Source organism: Balaenoptera physalus (genome assembly GCF_965194825.1).
Source record: "Balaenoptera physalus genome assembly, chromosome: 8".
In the NCBI taxonomy this organism is placed as follows: Eukaryota; Metazoa; Chordata; class Mammalia; order Artiodactyla; family Balaenopteridae; genus Balaenoptera; species Balaenoptera physalus.
This window is the reverse complement of record NC_138887.1, coordinates 58,867,067-58,887,022: the sequence shown is the minus strand read 5'-3', so window position 1 is coordinate 58,887,022 and position 19,956 is coordinate 58,867,067. Positions and strand designations below refer to the sequence as shown.

The 19,956-nt window shown below is 36.7% G+C and overlaps 1 protein-coding gene across 1 annotated transcript in view; it reads right to left on the bottom strand.

The window, feature by feature from the left end:
- THSD7A (thrombospondin type 1 domain containing 7A) overlaps window positions 1-19,956 on the bottom strand; it is a 460,784-nt gene that overhangs the window by 157,496 nt on the left and 283,332 nt on the right. The window lies entirely within an intron of this gene.

Below are 19,956 nucleotides of genomic sequence, written 5' to 3'. Positions count from 1 at the left end.
ATTTTTGGATTGGGCTGTTTGTTTTTTTAATATTGAGTTGCATGAGCTGTTTATATAGTTTGGAGATTAATCCTTTGTCCATTGATTCATTTGCAAACATTTTCTCCCATTCTGAGGGCTGTCTTTTCATCTTGTTTAAGGTTTCCTTTGCTGTGAAAAAGCTTTTACGTTTCATTAGGTCCCATTTGTTTATTTTTGTTTTTACTTCCATTTCTCTAGGAGCTGGGTCAAAAAGGATCTTGCTGTGATTTATGTCATAGAGTGTTCTGCCTATGTTTTCCACTAAGAGTTTTATAGTGTCTGGCCTTACATTTAGGTCTTTAATCCATTTTGAGTTTAATTTTCTGTATGGTGTTAGGGAGTGATCTAATTTCATTCTTTTACATGTAGCTGTCTAGTTTTCCCAGCACCACTTATTGAAGAGGCTGTCTTTTCTCCGTTGTATATTCTTGGCCTCCTTTGTCAAAGATAAGGTGACCATATGTGCGTGCGTTTATCTCTGGGCTTTCTATCCTGTTTCACTGAGCTATATTTCTGTTTTTGGGCCAGTACCATACTGTCTTGATTACTGTACCTTTGTAGTATAGTCTGAAGTGAGGGAGCCTGATTCCTCCAGCTCTGTTTGTCTTGCTCAACATTGCTTTGGCTATTCGGGGTCTTTTGTGTTTCCATACAAATTGTGCAATTTTTTGTTCTAGTTCTGTGAAAAATGTCATTGGTAGTTTGATAGGGATTGCATTGAATCTGTAGATTGCTTTGGGTAGTATAGTCATTTTCACAATGTTGACTCTTCCAATCCAAGAACATGGTATATCTCTCCATCTGTTTGTATCATCTTTAATTTCTTTCATCAGTGTCTTATAGTTTTCTGCATACAGATCTTCCGTCTCCTTTGGTAGGTTTATTCCTAGCTATTTTATTCTTTTTGTTGCGATGGTAAATGGGAGTGTTTCCTTGATTCCTCTTTCAGATTTTTCATCATTAGTGTATAGGATGCAAGAGATTTCTGTGCTTTAACTTTGTATCCTGCAGCTTTACCAAATTCATTGATTAGCTCTAGTAGTTTTCTGGTGGCAACTTTAGGATTCTCTATGTATAGTATCATGTCATCTGCAAACCATGACAGTTTTACTTCTTCTTTTCCAATTTGTATTCCTTTTATTTCTTTTTCTTCTCTGATTGCTGTAGTTAGGACTTCCAAAACTATGTTGAATAATAGTGGCGAGAGTAGACATCCTTGTCTTGTTCCTCATCTTAGACGAAATGCTTTCAGTTTTTCACCATTGAGAATGATGTTTGCTGTGTGGGTTTATCGTATATGGCTTTTATTATATTGAGGTAGGTTCCCTCTATGCCCACTTTCTGGAGAGTTTTTATCATAAATGGGTGTTGAATTTTGTCAAAAGCTTTTTCTGCATCTACTGAGATGATCATATGGTTTTTATTCTTCAGTTTGTTAATGTGGTGTATCACACTGATTGATTTGCAAATACTGAGGAATCCTTGCATGCCTGGGATAAATTCCACTTGATCATGGTGTATGATCCTTTTAATGTGTTGTTGGATTCTGTTTGCTAGTATTTTGTTGAGGATTTTTGCATCCATATTTATCAGTGATATTGGTCTGTAATTTTCTTTTTTTGTAGTATCTTTGTCTGGTTTTGGTATCAGGGTGATGGTGGCCTCATAGAATGAGTTTGGGAGTGTTCCTTCCTCTGCAATTTTTTGGAAGAGTTTGAGAAGGATGGGTGTTAGCTCTTCTCTAAATGTTTGATAGAATTCACCTGTGAAGCCGTCTGATCCTGGACTTTTGTTTGTTGGGAGATTTTTAATCACAGTTTCAATTTCATTACTTGTGATTGGTCTGTTCATATTTTCTATTTCTTCCTGGTTCAATCTTGGGAGACTGTACCTTTCTAAGAATTTGTCCATTTCTTCCAGGTTGTCCATTTTATTGGCATAGAGTTGCTTGTAGTAGTCTCTTATGAGACTTTGTATTTCTGCGGTGTCCGTTGTAACATCTCCTTTTTCATTTCTAATTTTATTGATTTGAGTCCTCTCCGTCTTTTTCTTGGGGAGTCTGCTAAAGGTTTATCAATTTTGTTTATCTTCTCAAAGAACGAGCTTTCAGTTTTATTGATTTTGCTATTGTTTTCTTTGTTTCTATTTCATTTATTTCTGCTCTGATCTTTATGATTTCTTTCCTTCTACTAACTTTGGGGTTTTTTTGTTCTTCTTTCTCTAGTTCCTTTAGGTGTAAGTTTAGATTGTTTGAGATGTTTCTTTTTTCTTGAGGTAGGATTGTATTGCTATAAACTTCCCTCTTAGAACTGCTTTTGCTGCATCCCACAGGTTTTGGATCATCATGTTTTCATTGTCATTTGTCTCTAGGTAATTTTTGATTTCCTCTTTGATTTCTTCAGTGATCTCTTGGTTATTTAGTAGCATATTGTTTAGCATCCATGTGTTTAGATTTTTATACATTTTTTTCCCTGTAATTTATTTCTAATCTCATAGTGTTGTGGTCAGAAAAGATGCTTGATATGATTTCAATTTTCTTAAATTTACCCAGGCTTGATTTGTTGACCAAAGATGTGATCTACCCTGGAGAATGTTCTGTGTGCACTTGAGAAGAAAGTGTAGTCTGCTGTTTTTGGATGGAATGTCCTACAAATATCAATTAAATCTATCTGGTCTATTGTGTCATTTAAAGCTTGTGTTTCCTTATTAAGTTTCTGTCTGTATGATCTGTCCATTGGTGTAAGTGAGGTGTTGAAAGTCCCCCACTATTACTGTGATACTGTCAATTTCCTCTTTTATATCTGTTAGCATTTGCCTTATGTATTGAGGTGCTCCTATGGTGGGTGCATATATATTTATAACTGTTATATCTTCTTCTTGGATTGATCCCTTGATCATTATGTAGTGTCCTTCCTTGTCTCTTGTAACATTCTTTATTTAAAGTCTATTAGCTACTCCAGCTTTCTTTTGATTTCCATTTGCAGGGAATATCTTTTTCCATCCCCTCACTTTCAGTTTGTATGTGTCCCTAGGTCTGAAGTGGGCCTCTTGTAGACAGCATATAGATAGGTCTTGTTGTTGTATCCATTCAACAAGCCTGTGTCTTTTGGTTGGAGCATTTAATCCATTCACATTTAAGGTAATTATCGATATGTATGTTCCTACTACCATTTTCTTAATTGGTTTGGGTTTGTTTTTGTAAGTCCTTTTCTTCTCTTGTGTTTCCCACTTAGAGAAGTTCCTTTAGCATTTGGTGTAGAGCTGGTTTCATGGTGCTGAATTCTCTTAGCTTTTGCTTGTCTGTGAAGCTTTTGATTTCTCCATTGAATCTGAATGAGATCCTTGCTGGGTAGAGTAATCTTGGTTGTAGGTTTTCCCCTTTCATCACTTTAGATATATCATGCCACTCCTTTCTGGCTTGTAGAGTTTCTGCTGAGAAATCAGCTGTTAACCTTATGGGAGTTCCCTTGTATGTTATTTGTTGCTTTTCCCTTGCTGCTTTCAATAATTTTTCTTTGCCTTTAATTTTTGTCAATTTGATTACTGTATGTCTCGGTGTGTTTCTCCTTGGGTTTATCCTGCCTGGGACTCTCTGTGCTTCCTGGACTTGGGTGGCTATTTCCTTTCCCATGTTAGGGAAATTTTTTACTAGAATCTCTTCAAATATTTTCTTGGGTCCTTCCTCTCTCTCTTCTCCTTTTGGGACTCCTATAATGCGAATGTTGGTGCATTTAACGTTGTCCCAGAGGTCTCTTAGGCTGTCTTCATTTCTTTTCATTCTTTTTTCGTTATTCTGTTCTGGGGCAGTGAATTCTACCATTCTGTCTTCTAGGTCACTTATCTGTTCTTCTGCCTCAGTTATTCTGCTATTGATTCCTTCTAATGTAGTTTTCATTTCCGTCATTGTATTGTTCATTTCTGTTTGTTTGTTCTTTAATTCTTGTAGGTCTTTGTTAAACATTTCCTGTATCTTCTCGATCTTTGCCTCCATTGTTTTTCTGAGGTCCTGGATCATCTTCACTATCATTATTCTGAATTCTTTTTCTGGAAGGTTGCCTATCTCTACTTTATTTAGTTTTTTTTCCTGGGGTTTTATCTTGTTCCTTCATCTGGTACATAATCCTCTGCCTTTTCATTTTGTCTTTCTTTCTGTGAATGTGGTTTTTGTTCCACAGGCTGCAGGACTGTAGTTACTCTTGCTTCTGCTGTCTGCCTTCTGATGGATCTCAACATCTTAGTCATTGTTATGATTATGATTTAATCATTGTTATCATATAAATGATTAGATCAATTCCAGGAATACAAAGCTTAAACAAGCTACTACTTCTAAGTAACAGAATTAATAGAATTATGCTACCATTTTATTTTCAAGTATTCCTGGTATATAAAATGTGATATTTAAAAATTACAACTTTCACCAATATTATAATAATCTATCAGTCTTCTATACTTTTATGTAGATGTCAGAGGTGTGTATGTATAATGTTTAAATATGGATTTCTCCAATAATTATGAAAGACATACTTACAGCTACATTATCAGGGGCTCTTTAAAAAAAAAATGTTCAGTATAACTTCTTTCTTCATTTACTTGCCAGATCATACTAATTTCGAACATTTCTTCTTTTCATTAGCATTATGACAACCCGTAAAACATCTTTTATATTCTATGAAATATATAAAACATAAATTCTAAAATATGTGGATTCCCCTACTTTCTACATTTAATGTGTCAGGGGAACAAGTGAGCATCAATAACACTGATTAAACACAAATTCCACTACAATAAAGTCCTCAGGATTATTCCTAGATCAAATATTGTGTTAAAGACAAATATACTTCTTACTTTAGTTTAAAAAAGAATAAGAGCATCTGTCTCAACTCCCTTCCTCTCTGCTATGGTTGGAGTTTTATTTCTAAATGATCTGATTATACCATCTCCATAGCAGAACACTTTTTTAAAAAATTTATTTTTACTTTAAAAAAATATCTTATACAATTTTTAAAGGTTGCTTTCCATTTACAGTTATTACAAGATACTAGCTATATTCCCCATCTTGTACAATATATCCTTGAGCCTATTTTATACCCAATAGTTTGTATCTCCCATTCCCCTACCCCTATATTGTCCCTCCCCACCCCCTCCCCACTGGTACCACTAGTTTGTTCCCTATGAGTCTGCTTCTCTTTTGCTGTATTCTCTAGTTTGTTGTATTTTTTAGATTCCACATATAAGTGGTATCATGTAGCACTTGTCTTCCTCTGTCTGACTTATTTCACTTAGCCTAATGCCCTCCAAGTCCATCCATGTGGTTGCAAATGGCAAAGTTTTGTTCATTTTAATGGCTGAGTAGTATTCCATTGTGTGAGTTTGTATATATGTACCAAAGCTTCTTTATCCATTCAACTGTTGATGGACAATTAGGTTGCTTCCATATCTTGGCAACTGTAAATAATGCTCCTATGAACACTGGGGTGCATATATCTCTTTGATTTAGTGGGTTTTTTTTTTTTCTGGATATATATCCAGGAGTGGGGTTGCTAGGTTATATGGTAGTTCTATTTTAAGTTTTTAGAAGAACCTCCATACTGTTTTCAACAGTGGCTGAACTGATTTACAATCTCATCAATAGTGCACAAGTGTTCCCTTTTCTTCACATCCTCGCCAACATTTGTTATTTCTTGTCTTTTTGATAACAGCCATCCTAACAGGTGTGAGGTGATATCTCATTGTGGTTTTGATTTGCCTTTCCCTGATGATTAGCGATGGTGAACATCTTTTCATGTGCCTGTTGACCATAGCAGAACATTTTTAATACCAATAGAATGGAACAGAGTTTCTTTTACTTGGCTTCTTTCATGGTCTGGTATCACTCACAAAGACTTATCTCCTTCAACTTTCCAAACACAAATTAGGTAGTGACATATCCAAATATTTGCAGCTCCTGAAACATCCCAAGTTCTTTCACACCTCTGTGCTTTTGCACAGCTGTGCATTTAGCCTAAAATAGACTGATCTTCTTAAGAATTTTTATTTATCCTTTGAGTAAACACACAAATCATCTCCTTTTTTAAGCCTTCAGTGACCCTCCGAGGTAGAGAGTAAACCCTACCCACTTTTCCTCTTAGCACCCTGAATTTATTTCTAGTTTAGAAATTACTGTACTATGTTAAAATGATTTGATTACACATTTTCCCATCTCCAACTAGGTGCTTGTTGGGATGGAAGAAGCTATCATTAGTATATCACATCACTAGCACATGCTACAAAATGCCTAAAACAGAGCATTAAATAAACGTTGTGGAATGGATGAATGAATGAGTCTAAGTAGCAGACTCTTACAGATCTAACCAATGTTCAAACCAATTCTAAATGTTGTTTAGAGGGTTCTAGCCCTCTCATGGCATATGGCAATTTTCTGGGTTGTGTAACCTAGAAAAGCCCAAACTAAATATTCAGAAGGCTGACTGCATACATTTCTTATTTAAAAATTCTGATACAGCTCTGAATCAAAGTTGACATTTTGGAATCTTAACACTGGGCTGGCCAAAAAGTTCGTTCAGGTTTTTCTGTAAGATGTTATGGAAAAACCCAAACGAACTTTCTGACCAATCCTCCATTAAAAAGTACCAGGCAGAAATTTTGTGACATCATGTCATTTCTATGATCTCTACAATGATGTCCAGCAATGGAATGTTTCAATGTCAAAGGAGTAGAAGAGAATGGGAAGGATAAAAAGCATCTTGTAACAATAGTGGCAAAAAAAAAAAATAAAAGCCTTGAGGCACTTTAGACACTGCACCATTTCTGCTGGCCTACTTCTGCTTTGGTAAGGACAACTGATGTTTTCTTTATCTAACATCAAATGCTCTGAAGATATAAAACAAGTCCTTCTTCTTCCAACCAGACTGTTGCCCTGCGTTCTTTTTACTGAGAAATCTCCTGTAGAAATTAGCTTATTCAGAAAAGCCACTTTTGACCCTTCTTTAGCATAATGTAAAGGTTTTGCAAATGGTTCATAGACATATTTTTAAGGAAAATAGAGATTGAATAATTGCTTAGAGGCGAATTTTGGATACATCTGGGAGTATGAGCCCACGTAGCCATTCATTCAAAGTGGGAACTAACTCGCTAGTCTCTTTCTGTATCAGTTAGATCTATTCTGGGATAGAAATAATGAAGAGGCTTTACTGGTTTAAATAATGACCTCAGGTAAGGATTAAAAATGGCTTCAGGTGAGGATAGTATAGATTCAATGGCTCAAATGGTACCAACAAATACCTCCACCCCTGTCTTTTATATTATCAACTTTATATAGTGACTCTGGATAGCTCCAGTATCTCTTTTAGTTTCTTCTGCACAAGTTCTTGGGTGTATTTTCTCTTGCTAGCCCAAATTGGGTCATACACTCATCCTTAAAGCAATCACTATGGCCAAGTAGATGGAATACAACTTTGGCAAGTACAATCCCAGCAAACCTTGTGAATACGTTTGGGGAATGGATGAATTCCTCAAAGAAAAATCAGAGGCACAGTTAATGAGAGAAGAGAATGAATGAATGTTGAGGAGGCAAGCAACACATGATGAACATATATCTTTAAAAATTTTATATCAATTTAGCAATTCTTTTAATCAAGGATTTAAGACTTTAAGATATAAGATCAAAGATTTAAAATTTTTACTAGTTTATTTACTTAAATTCTTTACTCCCTTTTAGTCTATTGGTAAAACTGAAAATCAAGAAAATGCACTGTATTAATCTTATAGCTTTTCATACCTTATTCCCCATTTCAACACTAGGTGCTCCTGAAATAAGAAATCTCAGATTGAGGATCACAGCTAAGCCTTACTTCCTAATGTGGATTTTTGGGGAGTATTTTGGGATACCAATGGTCTTAAAGTTCGAAGATTACTATAGATTTATTTTCTCAGATATTTAATTGCCATTCCACAAAAACATTCCCTGATCTGATATATAAACCAAGTGAAGTCCCGTTTCTGACTAGCTTATTATCTCTCTAAGGAAAGAGAGAAAACTACAATTTTCTGTGCATGACACAGTGCATTTCTTACATCATATGAATATAAAATGCATAGTCATAATCTATACTTTAAAATTGACAGCAATATGTTATGAGAATTAATTTTCAAAACTTGGTCAAATTCAAATAATCTTAGTTCTCTTCAGAAGACATTACTAGCTCAATACTAATTTGAATCAATAGCATGTGTCAAGTGGAAAAAAAGAAACATCAATTCAGACATCTATTTCCTTGTGTAACAGGTAAAAGGATTTTCTATGATGAAATTTTACTATTATATAATACTTATTATTTTCTGATAGCTAATAGAACAAAGAAGCAGGCACTCATTTCTGTAAGGATATATACATATATAATATGTAATACATATATATATAATATATATGCATATGCTTTTGAAAATACACTTATTTTATAATATATAGACACATACGTTTTTGAAAATACACTTATTTTATGAGAGTGTTATGAAAATAAATGAGATAGACTGTAAATCATTTGATCGGTATGGGTAAATAAAATTCTTATCCTTAGCCAAACAAACAAAAAAGAATGGTTTTTGTGCTTCGTCCCGTTTTTCACTATTGAACTCATCTCAAATGAATGATAGTAACAACAAATACTTAAATAGTATTTATTATGTGTCAGGCACAATTCTTAGCACTTAACATATATTAACTCATTTATACTCTACAACAATATTATGAGTAGGTAACTGTACTATCCTAGTTTCACAGATGAGGAAACTTAGTCACAGAGGATTTAAGTAACTTGCCAAAGAAAATGGTAAAGTTAGCATCTGAACCCATACTTAGTGCTTCAGTGACTGGGCTCCAGAAAATTGAATCTCAGCAAAAATCAGACTAATGATAAAATGCTATTAGAAGACTCCTTCAGATTATAGGTTTTTATGAACAATCTGTTTATTTTTTCTCTTTATGCAAATGCAGTGGCTGTTTTGCTCTGGTGTACTGGGACTTGAGAGTAATGGAATTTGAAGGCATATTGAGATGGTAATAGAGTGTGCAATTTGGTGTCATGCTTTATCTGACATCTGGTAGGCAAAGTTTGAATTTGCAGTGAGACCATTAACAAAAGTTTACTTAAGGAGAAATTGAGAGCCATTTCCTGAAAGGATGTGATGTTTAGGAATAAAAGAAAGCAAGAAATTGGTGATGAATCAGAGATTCACTATTGACAATCTGTTATATGGAGCACAGGGCTAGGAAATAGGTATACCAAAATAAATAAGACATGATTCCTACCCCACGGTAACTAATAGTATAGAGGGGATAATGGGTAATAGTAAAGTGGAAATAACCAAATTCTATAAAATGTACAATGATGTAATAAACAGAAGGACAGAAAGACGACTGGTAAAAGGACCAGATGAGATCAGGGGAGACATTCTGTGATTCCCAAATAGCTCTGAACTTTATGCAGAAGGCAACAGGAAGCCAGCAAGAGATTTTAAGCAGCTAAACTATATGATCAAGAGAGGATGTTTGGTGGGAGACCTGTGATCCCCAGATAAGGAAAATCTGATCCCGGGATCCCACTACCTCTATTAACTGCCTTAATTCTTCCTAGACAATCAGTTTAACTCTTTTAACCCCTTCCATTGTTGCAACCCTTATCTAAGCCTCACGACTGTCTCTCACCTGAATTATTGCAATAGCCTCTTCACTGTTTCTTATCCACTCTTTCAAATTTGATTCTCAACAAAGCAACATGAACGATTCTTTAAACACAAAAGTCATTTCCCGTTATTTGTCTGCTCAAACCCTCCAACAGATTCCAACTTAGTCAGACTGAAAGCCAAAGCCCCTTAGTGGTCTCACTCCTCCATAACCTACTCTAACCTCATCCCTGATTATTCTGCCCCTAATTCACTCTACGCCAACCACACTGGCCACCTTGTTGTTCCTCAGATTCAAAGCAGTTCCCACCTCAGGGTCTTGCATTTGGTGTTCCTTCTGCCTAGAACATTATCTTCCCAGATTCTCATGGGGCTGACTTCTCCACCTCCTTTATGTCACTTCACAGCTCTCACTCTGTCAACAGGACTGAGCAAATTGTGGTGCTATGAACTAGGTGAGGAAAACTGGAGGAGAAACCAGTTTTGGAGGAGAGAAGATGAGTTTGACTTTGGTACATACTGATTTTGAAATGCCAGTAGGGTTTACTTGGAGCTTCCAGGTAGAGCTCAAAAGCAGAAGGTTGAAAGGGAATGTTAACATTTAAAGAGGAAGCACAGAAAGAATACAGCATACAGGAAACAGAGGAAGTAGCCTGTGGTAGATTAAATATGTCTACAAATTCTGACAAGAAACTCCCATCAAAAGGTATAATCGAGTCCATTATCCCTTGAATCTGGCCAGCCCTGGGACCGTCTTTGACCCAAAGAAGTAGCTTTATGATTGTTCCAGAACCCAGGCATTACAAGGTCTTTCATCTGTTTTGCCCTTTTGGAACACTGCCCTGGGATCACCTTGAAAAGAAGCTGGTCTAGTCTACAGGGCTATGACAGGACACACAGAGGAAAAATGAAGTACCTACATTGATATTAGTGAGGCCAACTTGCACATCATCCACACCAGCCCTCCAGCTGAGTGCAGCCGCACCAGTGAGCCCAGGAGGAACCAATAGAGGAACTGCCCAGCCAACCAACAGAATTGAGAAAAAATTTTAAAAAAATCATTAAGTTTAGGGTGGTTTGTTACACAGCATACATATCTGGTAGAGAACTTGGTACCTAGAAATGGGGTGCTTCTTTACCATAAACCTAAAACATATAGCAATGGCTTTGAGACTTGGGGTAGGTAAAGGTTAAAAAGTAGGTGAGAAGATTGTTAATGGAGGATGGAGACAGAAAAGGTTGTTAATGGAAGATGTAACATCATCATGTTACATATTGATGGAAAAATTCTCAGAACTGTTGCTTATAGAAACTTGCAAGACAGAAAACATATCTAATGGACCTATAAATCTAGACATTTCCAGAAAAGAGGTTAAAAGTGTCAATTTAATTTTTTTACCCTGAGAATGATGATATAGGGAGAGAAATAAACTAAAAAAGGAATAATCAGTGTGCAGCTGGAATTAAGATGATGCCATGATATACTGAAATGGAAAATAAAATTGTTTCTCACCCCTGGTTAGCTGGCAAAAGATTTTCAGAGAAATATATGGCCTAAGGTAAAAATCAGCTCAAGGAGGTAGCTACAAATTCTTTGAGAAGACCTCAGAAAGATTTAAGTGGTATTTAGAAGACTCTCTGACTTTTAAAAGGCCTCTAAAAATCTTAAAGGTAGTTCCCACAGCAGCCTCATACGTGGCTCAAAGTAAAGAGAGGCTTTTTCAAAAACAAATTATCCAAATTACGGATATGGCTTTGGTGCCACGGAGTGACCTCCAATGAGATTCTTAAGAAACCCAAAACAATTTAAGAGTGTTATATTGATAAAAACACTGTCAGCTTGGTCTTAGAGAAACTGAAACATTTCAAAATGAATAAAAGGACTCCAGGCTCTCTGATTTACATGGGCAGAAGGCAGACTGAGAAAGTTCCTCAGCTATAAATATGAGCCATTTCTTATGGAAAAGGCAAGACATCTTATGGAAAATCCAAGATCCCAGGGTGAAGAACGAAGAGCCAAGGAGAAAAATGGGCTACGGAACCACTCTCAGAAAACAAAAATAGGCTTAGATCAAGGAATTTTCCCTGCCCGTGGTATAGGGGAGACAGGCTGGGTCTTAGAATTGATGTAGACCAGAGACTGCTGAACGTTTCCTATTTTTCTCATCTTCGAGTGGGAGAGTCTATTCTGATTTTCTGGTCCCTGTTACATCATTGTATGTTGTATGTGTGGAGAAGGTTATCTTGTCTTTTTTTGTTCAAAGCCCTCTGATTCAAGAGTAGCCATACCCTAGAAACCAAAATTTCTGATTTCAATCTGAAATCAGGTTCTTTGTGACAAGTAACATAAAACAAGGATTATATGAAGTCATTATCTTAAAGAAAATCATTTTTCATAAATCACTTTGTGAAAAGCACCACACTAGTGTATAGTAAGATCTTGAAGGAATGTGTATGTTAGGTGCAGGACAAAAGAGTTTCATTTTTTGGGAAAGTTAATTATCTGAATGATTCAAATTTTTATTACATCTACAAATTAAAATATCTTTCAATATGAGAGTTATATTTTCCATGTCTTGACACCTTAAATAATTATTCAGACATTCAGCTAAACAGACAGATTCTGTAGGACTGAGTCCTTTCTAAACTCACAGGAAAGGTTTCTGAATACAGTATTTAATTAATAATAAGAAGATTTAAGCACTACAATAAACTACTTTTCTAAAAACTTAGAAAGGAATAACAATATACACGTTAGGGACAAAAGCGCTTGAACATTTACAAGTTTTTAAAATAAACACTAATCCTATCTTCTGAAATAATTTTTTTTGATGTGTGCGTGGTATTATGTGGAAGATATATAGCACAATTCTGTTTAAGAAGTCAAGTTCTATAATTTTAATTTGATCAAATGAGACTGTCATATTATTTGTATATAATAAGAGCCTATATATTTATTTTTATATTTTATGATTTATTTTTCCCCTCAAAAAAATCTATCATTAAAGGATAGCACTAAATGACTTTGAAATGCACAGGAAAGAGTTTGCCAAATTGCCTCATGGGGCAAAACATCTCCTCTGAAAGTAAGAGCTCAAAGCAAATATGTGAAAAAAATACAAATAAGAAAAGAGTAGCCACACCCAATTGTTGTCCCCGAGATGCCTCATCTATATTTGAACTAGATGCAGAACATGAGGTAGTGAACTTTAAGCCTGATGGCGTAACTGCATGAGAATTCTGATGGTCTCGGGTGAAAAAGGGGTGTACTTTGCATGTGGGAGGAGTGAAAACAATTGTGACCAGAGGGCGGACTGTAGTGAATTAAATTCTTTGCCACAGTTCTTCACAATGTCTCTCATCAAGCGGTAGAGCCTATTTCTCTCCTCATTAAATCTAAGTTGTCATCAGGACTTCCTTTGACCAAAAGAATGTGGCCGAAGTGACACTGTAAAAGTTCAAGAGGCTTGTTAGCTTCTGCTTCTGTCCTTTTAAAAGCAGTGCCCTACAACCACCATGTAAGGAAGCTGGTCTAGCTCAACGGAGAATAAGAGCCCCTGTGAAGAAGCACCAATGCACCTTAGCAGGCGGTTAGCAGCAGATGCAAAACACGTGAGGGAGCCCATCTTGGCTCTTCCCCCAGTCACAGCCAAACCTCTCCGAGTGAGCACAGTAAAACTTGAACAGGAACTCTCCAGAACCATGAGAAATCCTAACTGGTTTTGCTTTCAGCCAGTGAGTTTTGAGGTGGTTTGTTATCTGGCAACAGTTAAATGATACACGGCCTGAGAGGGAGGAAAGAAATCAGAGGAATGGAGAATCAATGAAATCAAGGGAAAACAAAGTCTGACAGGGGAGATAAGAGATGAGCAAAGTCACAGAAGCAAAAAAGGGAAGGATAATGTAAGGGATGAGATCCATCTGTTAGGTTGAAAGATGTGCCTTCTATTGTACTGGCTTTTACTGACCCAGCTATGAGAAAACTGGCTGCCCTGGGTTGTGTTAAGGCACTTGACCACTTATAAAATGAAAGGCTGTTTTCTCTTGCATTTGCCATTTGAAGTGGTAGATAACACTTAGTGGGAAATTTATATCATCCTATTAAGTGGCAAGCAAACTACTGTTCACTTAACTTTCATCTGAGGTTTCTGCTATAACTAACCTACTTTAAAGAAGAAAATTCCTTATAAAACCCTACTCTTTGCTAAGACATTGATATGCAAAAGAACACTGGTTCAATCCTGATGGCTTCCTTACAAACAAAAAAATACTTTTTATTTACAGTATATCAAAATATATTATAATACACATACCCCCCCCCCCCACACACACACAGAAGATAGATCAGGGTATCTGGTGCCAGATTTTTTAAGGCCAAAATAAAATTGTGATTACTACAAACCAACATTGAAGAATAACCTATTGTCTTAAGTTTTCTAAAAGGCTATAATGACTTTCATCTTTACAACAAATTGAATAGAGAATCTCAATGCAATTAGAGGAAACAAACTCTTACCAACAGTGTTAGATGATCCTAATTGTAAAGTAAGGGACCTTAGATTTAAGCATAATATCCAACCTAATTATATTGCAAACGCATTAAATGGCATAGCAGTCTACAGGAAGGAAACTCCTTAGTTGATTTATTGCTTAAATTATGGAAAAACAATTCAGTTATAGGGCGTATTCTTGCATTTAAAAGATCAGCTTTTCCATGTAATGGCTGTGTAATTTGTGTTAAGAAGTAGATTCCAGTTCCAAAGAGTGATCATGCTTTTGAAAGTGTATTCTCAACTAGCTCTACAGATATTTCAATTGATCTGAACTTGAGCTCTTGCCAAAGTTTTTGAAGCAAATCCTAGGTTAGTTTCCCTTATAAACGTACACAAATTTTAACTTAAGTTTTCATCACTCCTCCTTGTGTATTATGATGTCCATCACTGATAAATAATTATGAAAAAATATAGCACAAAAGGTATTATTCTGACAGAAAAAAGCAAAAATATGCTTTCTGTCTCCTCTGTCTCACAATTTATCATTTCTAGGTGATCATATTACTTATTCTCCAAACCAGGACAATTCTGGGGACAAATGGGAGTGCTATCAATAATGACCTCAAGAAAATGGTACTATCCTGATCAAACCCATGAGACCAAATCACCTATTTCATACCAAAGGGTATTTCCAGTTATCTGTGGCCGTCCTCAAACTTTTTCTCTTTCTTCCTTAAGATCCTTACTCTCACTTCTCCTCCTAGAACTATCTTTCATTCTCTTTTATCATTCCCAAACTGCTTACCTCTCTCCCCATACTACCAGAAGTAACTTAAAAATTCTCTTATTTTGCAGAACTCAGGTCTTCTCTTATTATCCAGGCAATGTAGACAGTACTGCAGATTTGTCAACCAAAATTGTCCCGAAGTGTTTCCCTAAACTGGAAACTATATCCTCACGGGGATTCCTCTGTAGTATAGAAGACACTGTTACCAGGTTTTAGGTTTGCTTTAGTATACACACATTTATACTCCTTCCCACCGTATTTGGATCTCCCTCCTGTACAGTGTTCTTGTCCAGCTTGGATCCCTGAAGACTCCTTTTACTGGATCTTTGCACCCATCTATCAGATTCTGCTGCTAATATCTCATTCTTGACCTTTAGCTGAATGGCCTTGGGCACTAGGGTGGTCTGGCCAATATAGAGAGCTCGAAGTTTCTTGGATCCACCTTCCTCCTCCCAGCCAGCATCTGTGGGCCAGTGGTGACTGGTGTGAGAGTATAAAATCCCAGCTCCTTTACTTCTAAAGCTAGAAGCTTTGGGGTTTAATTTACCCTCCAGAGTGTCTCACCTAATTAGACTGAGACTGCAACTTTGGTGTTCCCTGCAGAAAAGAGTTAACTTAGCAGGCCTGAGACTGTTATCCTTAGACACTCTTGCTCACTAGGTTGGCCTTTGGCTTGCATCTGGGACCTTGAATTTCTGGAGGGCTCCACATTCTCTAAATGATAAGTGTTGCTCAGTGGGCTTAAAGTATTCATACAAACAACATGGCTTATATTGAACACCTGCTTTCCTTCTGGGAGTCTGGAATTTTGGTATGTGCTAGGCAGAGCGTGACTGCATGGCTGAACCAATATAAACCCTGGACTCCTAGGCTCAGGTGAGTTTCCCTGGTAGACAACACTTCACACATGTCACAATTCACTGGTGGAAAAATGATGCATATCCAATTTGACTCTGCTGGGAGAGGACTCTTGGAAGCTTGTGCCTGGTTTTCTCTGGACTTTGCCCCATGTGCCTTTTTCTCTTGCTAATTTTGCTTTGTACTCTTTTGATGAAATGAATCATAGCTGTGGGTATGACCATATGCTGAGTTTTTAAGTTCCCCTAGTTAATTAAAGAACCTGGGGGTGGTCTTGGGAACCCAAGACACACTCTCCTTTCACTATTTTGCTTCTTTATTTCCCCTTCTCTTACTGGCTTCCCCTGGGAGCACATCTTTAATAAACTGTGGGCATCCTAATCCTTGACATGGCCTATGCTTCTAGGAGGGCTTATGAACATTCTCAACCAGACAAAATATGAGTTTCAACTATAAGCTTTGTAATTTCTCTCTTTCTATTCCTGGAATGATTTGCTCCTTACCCTGTACTCTTTATTCCACATATCTCTATCCCCCTCCAAACTGTTACTCTTTAATAAATATATATTGGACAAATTAATTCAGCATTTATATAATTTGTAAATTGTATACAAATTGTACTACAAGGCTTAAAATAGAGCAGAGCAGTACCTCGCCCCATTTCTCCCCATATTGAGTCCTGTTTTCCAGAGACAAAAATTTTCCATTTTTGTTTTTAGGAGCTTATTCCTGATTTACCTCAAGATATCAGGTATGCCCTTACATTCCTCTTAATACTGAATACCTGGGGAAAGAAGAGTACAACATAAACTACTTGGGAAAGAAATAGCATTCAAGTCTTCCCTTCCATCTACTCATATGTGGATACATATCTCATTCCAGTAGGAAGAAATTGGTGGTAAAAATTCAGAAAGACTAAGCAGTCACATGACAAGCCAGTGCCTGGGATATTAAGTTCATCTTCAACCATCTTTCACAGTCAGTTCTTTTGGTACTTCCGATGCTATACAGAAATGGTTCCCCCCCAAAAAAGGCAGAAAATTTTACTTTAAAGGTTTGCTTCAGTATTACTCTCTTAGTGTTCTTAATCATAGGTCTTCTTCAGCATTACCCAAATCCAGCCAGTATGCTTTGGTGCTGGGAATCTTTGGGTAACAGAGTCAGGTCTTAGGTTCCACCAAAACAATCCTTTTGTCATTTTAGTACAGTGGTTCACAAACTTCATTGTGTATCAGAACTATCCAGAAAGCTTCATAAAAATGCAGCTTTCTGGGACTTGCCTCCATAGATTGTAATTAAGTCCATAGATAAGACAGGAATCTGACACTCCTTTACAAATACCAAAAACAAAATAACAAAACTGTGGTTTTGAAATTCACACAGAAAGGTGTCAATACTCTGATATCTAGAATAGAACACATGGTAATGAAATATAGATGGTATCATTTATCTTTTTTCAACAGAGGGGAGGGAAATATGGAAACAATACTTGGTTTACAGTATCCTTAAGTAATCAATAATATTATAGATTATGTTTTGACTTTCAGCCTAATAGCCTTGCTTTCTTCTGTCTCTAACCAACCAATTTGGGAAACAAAATACTCTTGCCTCACCAATTTACACCTTAAAATAAAACACAAACAAATTTTGCAAAAACTGAAAGACAGCAGATTTTGGGTTTTCTCATAGGTTCAACATTCGCTAGGATTCCACTCGGCACCCTGACCCATTACCACCAGACCTTTAGAGTAGTTCCTGTGTTTGTACCCATAGGTCTGGGATTGCTTTTCTGACAATCTTTAAATTATGAGTAATATTTTTTTCTATTACACATAAAATGTTTCTCTCTTCCTGGACAGTCTAATTGTCTTCTGAGTTCTCGTTCACCTTGCATTTTTGTTACACCCCTCTGTCAGACAATCTACATAAAACTCCTCCTCGGTGCTCTCTCAACCCTCTGTCAACCCCGTTCCTTAGAAGACAATGGAAAAATGGACAATAACAGCAGCAGCAAATCCTAATGATCTCGGAAGCCTGGATAAAGAACACTTCAGAAAAGAAGAGACTTTAAATGCTTTGAGATCATTAACAAAGTGGTGAAATTTGTGAGGAAGGTGGGAGAAAAAACAGTCTTTCTATTATTTGCTAGATTCACAGGCTCTAATTCTTCACTTCCCTAGCTGAGCTTTAACTTAATTATAAAACAAAATCTATAGCCACAGCCAGGCTTAGAGGTAGAGTCTGTACAACTAATCAACTTTAATTCCCTGGGCTCGATTTAATTACAAAACGACATTTGGTGCAGCTGCTAAACACTTACCAGGTGACCACATGATAATACTGGAGTAGTATTTACAGGTCTCCAGCTTTTGCACTGATTCTCACAGCACAATTATGTTTCAGTTATATATAAATTTGAACAGCCTCTAGGATTTATAATAAAACATTTTCTTGATTTTATACATTCCTGTAGTTGAGGCAGTTAAAACACTGAATTGCATGACAACTAATATATGTCAGGGAGTAAAATGTAATGACGGAGGAGATGTCCTGATAATGAACAATAATAACAAACTGAATATTAACAACACATTTCTTACCTTTTAAAATTCATTCTGTTTGTTAGGTGGACAAAGTGAAACCAGCTTATGTATACTGAGTTTCAATTTGCCTTTTAGGTTACAACATACATTACTTTCCAACATAACTAGACGTATCTAACTCATTCTTCTTCTTGTTCTTTAATGTTCCAGAAGACAATTTAGGAAGTGATTATATGTGCTACAAAATATTTTTTAGCTGACAGAATTAAAATTAACCACTGTTGTTTTTAAAATAGCCACCTCCCCTAGTAGATTTCAAATATATTCAATTTGCACAAACATCCAGGAAGACCACTGCAATACGTGAGATCTGATTTTTCATTTTATAATATTTAGGCAGAGGTTCCACGCACAATTAACTTTTCATCTTAAGAGATTTTTTCAACCTAGCCCATGCAAATATACTTTTTATAATATCTGGGATCCCAGTTCCTCCCTAGGTCTATAGGAGGATAAGAAAAATTATTTAAATTGAGGAAAAGGAATCAAGAAGCAGTATCATTATGGAAGTCACTAACGATACTAAAATAAATGTGACCCTTACTGTTTCTACAGCAACTCAGATAGTAATATAGAGTGCCTTTTAATTCATATTAGGATTTTAAGCACAACAGAATGCATTCCATTTGCTCTCTTTTTCCTAGATGTTAATCTCCTTTTCTTTCCCTTTAGAGTAGAACTGAGTAAAAGCTAAAGAGAGGATGTATCATAGCTAATTATATCTACAGAGAAAAAGGCGGCATTCATCGCAAAATATCTGGGGCAATAATCCCCTCATCACCTTCCAACTTCAAGTGCTGGTTCAGATTTTACCTGATGCTGTCCTGCATGACTACCTTGGACCCTGGACAAAGACAACACTGTAGGTTTCAAAGTTGAAAGGCTAATTTCTCAGTACTAGCAGTGTCTGTCAGTCTCTTACCCCAGAGAGTATCTTTCTCTACTGAGCAGTGATTGAGTCACAGGAGGTAACAATTCTGCTTGCTGGAAGAAAATAGGATGGAAGGAATGACGACAGTTACCAGATGTTCCAGTGCCCCTGAGGGGGCACCAGAATGTTCCTGCATATGCTGTAAACAGCATCAACTGTCAACCATGGGACCCCGGGGTGTGGTGCTCATGCTGCTCTGATGTGCAGAGTCTCAGGATTCCAGAGTTGGAAGAACCTTGAAGATGCTCTTAGCCAGAGGTTTTACACTACGTCTGGGGGAGTTCTTTGTTTCCCAAGTGTGATTCAGGCATTGCTGAACAATAAGGGGGAATCTCCCTGAAACAGTAGCAGCACTCTTGGAAAGAATGTAAAGAGCTTAAGTCAGGGCTAACAGCAAGACAGGATATTTTATCCAACAAAAATCAGTCGTAAAAGTCCAAGGTAATTCCTAGAGTTCAAGGAAAGAACTTTGTGGAAAATCCCCGTCCCAGTGGCTCTATGACACTCCTGGAAGGGAGGCCCTAGAGCTCAGAAGGTTGATTCAGGAACTCTAGGCTGCAATAGGCCTCGTGGCTTGGAAGT